Raw genomic sequence first — 6,829 nt, 5'->3', positions numbered from 1 at the left:
GGAGGGGAGGGGTGAATATCACTAATTAAAGGGTAGCACAAGGGAGATCTTTGTGGTGGCAGGATAGTTCTGCATATTGATTGTACTGGTGGTTACCCTAATATACATACACAACAAAAGGGCACAGAATTACAGACACATATTCTATCTATGTCAATTTCCTGGTGTTGATACCGTACCACAGTTACGTAAGATGTAACCATTGGGGGAAATTGGGAGAAGGGTACACAGACCTCTCTGTACTATTTTTTGAAACTTCGTGTGGATTTATAATTGTTTCCAAATAAAAAAGGAAAAAAAAAACACAACATAAAATAAACAATAAAGTTTATTTTTTAAATACAAATAAAAATAATTTTTTAAAAGTTAAGCCAAATAGGGGAGCCCCTGGTACAGTCACTTAAGCATCCGACTCTTGATTTCAGCTCAGGTCATGAACTCAGGGTCCTGAGATCAAGCCCCACATCAGGCTGTGCACTCAGGGCAGAGTCTGCTTGAGATTCTCTCTCCCTCTCCCCCTGACCCTCCCGCTTGTGCTCTCACTCTCTCTCAAATAAATAAATCTTTAAAAAAAAAAAAAAAAGTTAGGGACACCTGGGTGGCTCAGTTGGTTAAGCAACTGCCTCCGGCTCAGGTCATGATCCGGAATCCCAGGATCGAGTCCCACATCGGGCTCCCCGCTCAGTGGGGAGTCTGCTTCTCCCTCTGACCCTCCCCTCTCTCATGTGCGCTCTCTCTCACTCATTCTCTCTCTCTCAAATAAATAAAATCTTTAAAAAAAATAAAAATAAATAAAATAAAATAAAAGTTAGGGGTGCCTGGGTGGCTCAGTCAGTTGAGCGCCTGCCTTCAGCAGAGCCCCCCATCAGGCTCCCTGCTTGTTGGGAAGCCTGCTTCTCCCTCTGCCCTTCCCCCCTGGCTCATGCCTTCTATCTCTCTCAAATAAAATCCTTTTCAAAAAATAAAATTTAAAAAATTTAAAAAGTTAAACCAAAAACCTACCCAAAAAAAGGCAACAAATACACAGATCTTGCTCTCTGTAGCTCCATATTTCAAGTGTAGATTTCTCTCTGGTCTTTACCTATTTTGTGTTGGGTCTCATGAATCCTCTCTTATACATGCATAGTTTAGCTGTCAAAAAGAATCTGGGGAGAATTTATATTTGGAATTTGGGTGTCATTCTTTCTATACTCCTCTTGCTGCCAGAATTTCCCTCTTTAAATTTCCAGCTAATTTTCCAGCCCTGAAAGGTACCTTGAGCCAATAAGGCTATGTTTTTCCACTGCAATTTCTTCTAGTCATAGCCATAGGGATCAGGAAATGTCTTCGGACCAGAAAGCCACAAACTCACAACTCACTCTTTGCAGTTGTGGTGTTTTTTTCTTCTGATTTTGGGTACTTCCCAGTGTCTTAAGTTTTTTAAATCAATTTTTGTAATTGTTATCTGCAAGAAGTTACACATGACCACTTCATTCCTCCACAATTACTGGAAGCCTCTGTTTTATAATTTAAAATTATATCAACATTATTATAAGAGTTTTCTTGTCATCAAACCCACAATACGAGAAAAGTTTCCAAATAAAGAGAAGCTCCAATTCCACCAGTATTTTTTATAGGCCAAATGTTTTTAATATGTATATCTCAGCTACTATATCCCTCAGGATGGATAGAAGCATAATCAAGTTCACATGCACTGTCCAAAAACTGACCTTTTTGGGGTAATGCTTTTACTGAATATAATTCACATACCACATAATTCACACACTTAAATTGTACAGTTCAATGGTTTTCAGTATATAGAAAGAATTTTGCAATCAGTACCATAATCAATTTTAGAACATTTCATCACCCCTAAGAAAAAACCCAATGCCCTTTAGCTACATCATTCCCCTTAATTCCCCCAGAACTAGAAACCACTTTCAAAGTCTATAGATCTGCCTATTTTGGACATTTTGTATCACATAAATCATATAATATATAGTCTTTTGAGACTAGATTCTGTCACTTAGCATAACATTTTCAAGGTTCATGTTATAGCTTCATTCCTTTTTATGACCAAATAATATTCCATAGTATGGATATACCCTATTTTGTTTATTCATTCATTTTTTTACTATTATGAATAATGCTGCTATAAGCATCTGTATCCAGATTTTTGTGTGGAAGAATGTTTTCAATTCTCTTGGGTATATACCTAGGAGAACTGGTAGATCAAATTATAACTCTATGTTTAACCATTTGAGCAACAGCCACTCTTTGCCAAAGCGCCTGCACCATTTTACATTCCCACCAACAACATATGAAAGTTCTCATTTCTCAACATCCTGGTCAACATTTATTATTATCTGTCTTTTTTATTATAGCCATTCTACTGGGTGTGGTATCTCATTGTGGTTTTGATTTGCATTTGCCTGAGAGCTAATGATGTTGAGCATCTTTTTGTGGGCTTATTGGCCATTTCTATATCTTCTTTGGAAAAATCATTTCAGATCATTTGTCCATTTTTTAATTGGAATTCTGTTAAGGATTGGGTTGAATCTATACATCAATTGGGGAAGTACTGCCATCTTAATGAATATACGATGTCTTTCTATTTATTTGCTTCGTTTAATTTCTTTCAATAATGTTCTATACGCCTAAAAACATAAGGTTACACTCTTGTTAAATTTATTCCTACATATTTTAATCTTTTTGATGCTATTATAAATGGAATTGTTTTCTTAATTTCATTTTCAGGTTGCTCATTGCTATTGTATAAAAATATAATTGATTTTTATATTAATTCTGTATCCTCCAACTTTGTGGAACCCTTTTATTAGTTCTAATAGTTATTAGTGGATTCCTTAGGATTTTCTATATGATAAATCATGTTATCTGTAAATAGAGATAGTTTTACTCCTTCCTTCACAATTCAGATACCTTTAATTTCACTGTTTTGTCTACTTGCCCTGGCTAGAACTCTAGTACAGTGTTGAACAGAAGCAGAGAGAGTGGACATTCTTGTCTTGTTCCTGACCTTAGGGGGTAATCTCAGTGGCTTACAACCTTTATTTTTTGCTCATATTACATGTAAGCTGGGGCCTTATGGCAGGTCAGTTGCAACTGTGCTCAGTTCTTCTTAGCCTTAATCCATAGATATAAATGTCTTCTCATTCTAGCACCCAGCCTGAGGCCTTTACCTGGGCTATACTATTATCTTTGCAAAGGGCTAAAATAAGAGGTTAAGCCAAACCACATAATCACTTTAAACCTCTGCTTGGATGTGGCATGTCATATCCACTCACACTCTATTGCCAAAGCATGTCAGTTGTGCCCAAAGTCAAATCTGTATTCCTCCCACAAGAGGCATGGCAAGTCACCTGGCAATAGGCAAGGATACATAATCCTCTTACAGGAAAGGTGGGGAGTAAATAACTGAACAATATCATCTACCCTATTGGGGCTATATCTAATTTCCATTACCTCTAAGAATTAGAGAAAATTACTAACTAAGCAAGAAGCCCAACTAATTATCTTGACACAAAACCACAATAAGATCAGTTTTGTTGTGTGTGCCCAAGACCACTCTTAAGAAATTGTCCAAGGTTGCATAAGACTATATAAGAAAACTTAATCTAAAACTTGAAAATAAGGAAAAATGATGATTGGAAAACTTATTAAATATCATGGCAGCAAATTTTCTAATAAGCCTGTCAGTTCTCTCCCTCTAGGTTTGTACCTTTGACTAACAATCCACAACTAATTAGGGTCCAGAGAATTTTAGTCTTATAAAGTTAGAGGTTAACATGTAGAAAACTACCAAAATGTGATTTACTTTTTGGAGGGTTCTTGGTTCAGTAAATAACCCCAAAAGTTTCAGTTTATTGCACTATAAAACATTAGTCAGTTTTTAATCTAACTTAGTTATCTTATTTTGGCATTCTTTTCCCAACTGATTAAATTAATCCCTGTTTTTCAAATGCTCTTTGAAGAAGCATTCTTGTGTATCTGCTGATTCTCTCATTAATTGGTTGAATAAAACTTTGGCATGTGCTAATGAATTACTTTGTCTGAGGCTTGTGCTTTTATAGACATCACCAACCCCAAGCAATTTTCCCTGAACCCCTCTTCCTCCAACCTCTCACTCCTCCTGTGCTCCCACATCGCACATCCTACATGAACAATGAACATTTGTAGAATGAATGATTGCTCTATAATTGTTATAAGGTACAACAAATAACCAAAATGAAAAAATGAAGCAAGAAAATTTGGTTTCTAGAATTTAGGGGGGAATATGTGGAGAAAATAAATTAGAGAAAATATAGCCAGTCCTCACTTTTAGGAAGGCCCATATATGTAATTTAAATATAGGACACAAGCGTACACATTATCCTAAAGCTTCTTTGTTTCATGAAATAATTCACCAGAGTTCCCTAAAACAATAGAATCTCCTTCTGTGTTAACTATCTGACTGGGTTAGTTTTATAATCTGTTGACAAAGATCAGAAGTGAAACTGCTGTCAATGAGAAAATTATTTGATTTATGTATGTGTACACTCTAGAGTGCTTTCCAGAAACATTTATTGTGTAAAGTGAACCAGGAGTACCTAGGATAGTGAAGAAGTTTAGCTTACAGGCTACTTGATCTCTGACCTCTAAAGGCCTTTGGTTAAAAGGGGTGGGGGGGCGGAAAATGAATGTTGCTATGCTTCATTTTAGCACCTATAAAAATGTTTGCCATCTTGGGGTACCTGGTTGGCTAAAGTCGGAAGAGCATGTGACTCTTGATCTCAGGGTTGTAAGTTCAAGCCCCACCTTGGGTGTAGAGATTACTAAAAAATAAATGAATAAATCTGAAATGCTTGCCATCTTACTTCACCTTCTCCCTGACCAAACCTGTACTCCCTCCCCACTAAAACAAAGTATCCTACCATCCTTCCTCAAAAGAAAACATACTGTTAACAGTGCTAACATCTACCTAAGCTACATGAATCAGAATTTTAATGGAAATTCGTTTGCCACTTTAATTTTAGCATGTATCTCAGTTAAGCCACTGAATATGTTCAAATGCTGTAGGTAAGTGGAACTTTTGTTAACTGAACTATGGTTTAAAAACGTCCTAAGGAAGCTTTCTGACTAAACGTAAAAGCAAATCAATTATTTCATACCTCAGCAGCTGTTATGTTTCACCAAGACAAAGAACGCCAAGTATTTCTTACTTTGAGAAAGAATTTAAACTCTATTTGGGCCAGTAGGCAGAGTCAGAATTTCCTGGACATATCCCACAGGGAACAGTGAGATGTGGCTCTTAAAATATTCCTAATGACTTCATCTTTCAACATACCAGCTCTAAAATAATTGGGAGTTGATGGCATGAAAGGTCCCTCTGGCAGATATCTTTACCCATAATGTTCTTTCTTCAAAGGTTAGCCTATCCTAGTTCTTAGGACATTAGACATCTACATTTTATGTCTGCCAACAAAGTTGAACAATGAAAGAGACCCTGGGAAATCTGTCATGTAAATTGCCTCAATGAATGTTATTTTGATTATAAAGAGAAAAAAATGTATTTGAAAAAAGTTGAACTCCAGTATTTTTTTTAAGTTGCTCTAAACTAATATCCCTCCCAACTACCACCAAAATAAAGTAACCAGAAAGAATTTTTTTTTTAAGATTTTGTTTATTTGTCAGAGAGAGAGAACACAAGCAGGGGAAGGAGCAGAGGGAGAGGGAGAAGCAGGCTCCCCCACTGAGCAGGTAGCCCAATGTAGGGCTCGATCTCAGGACACTGGGATCATGACCTGAGCCGAAGGCAGATGCTTAACTGACTGAGCCACCCAGGAGCCCCCAGAATTTTCTTTAGCCAATTCATATTCCATCAAAAATAATTATATCAACCTTGGGGGGTCTGGGTGGCTCAATTGGTTAAGTGTCTCGACTCTTGATTTCAGTTCAGGTCATGATCTCAGGGTTGTGAGACTGAGCCCCATGTTGGGTTCATGAGCTGGGCATGGAGGCTGCTTAAGATTCTCTCTCTCCCTCTGCCCCTCTCTCTCTCTAAAAAGATTTTTTTAAATAATAATGATAATTATATCAACCTTGAAAAGAAAAACCTTCTCTGCTATTTGTCCAGAGTTATAGAAAAGCAGTGGCACTCATTGTTATATACAGACCAATCTGGAAATCTATTTACTTGGGCTTCCTGGTGAAAAAAGCATGGATGAATTAGTCTACCAATCATCTCCAATTTTTCAATGGGTTGTGTTCCAAAATTTATTTGTATGTCAACTGTTGGGAAAGCAGAACATATTTTCCCATAACAAAGGGTGGTTAGGGTCTCTGACCAGCTTGCAAAAGCCTATAGATTGCAAATCTACCTCAACCATGGAGCTACCTCAGAACCAATCTACTGACTGAGCCAGCCAGGCACCCCTGGGTCCAATATTTATTGAGTACCCTGTGCCATGTGGTAGGTGCTGGCATTAAACAACAGTCCTGCAATTGTGAAGCTTATAGTCTAGATGAGTGTTGAAGAAGCCACAGAAACCAAACAAATCCTCAATGAAGAAGCAAAAGATGGGAAAGCACAACTGTTCCCAACCTACTAAATTAGACTTCCAAACCAGCCCTCATCTTTTGGAAGTGAATAAAATATAAAATATGACCAAGTCAACTATTGCATAGGTCAAACAATTAAGTATCAATTGTGACATATTCCTCTTACAATGAAACTGAAGGAAAGCCTCAAATACAAAAACCAGAAGCTTAACTTCACAAACTGGCACAAAATAAAACCACCAACTGCGCCAGGTCCATTTGGGCAAATTTCCCACCTCTCCTTTTACCTTCA

This window comes from Eumetopias jubatus, unplaced genomic scaffold (assembly GCF_037043125.1).
Source record: "Eumetopias jubatus isolate StellerSeaLion01/CBP00866 unplaced genomic scaffold, mEumJub1_p1.0 scaffold_11, whole genome shotgun sequence".
In the NCBI taxonomy this organism is placed as follows: Eukaryota; Metazoa; Chordata; class Mammalia; order Carnivora; family Otariidae; genus Eumetopias; species Eumetopias jubatus.
Note: the sequence above shows the minus strand (reverse complement) of the source record.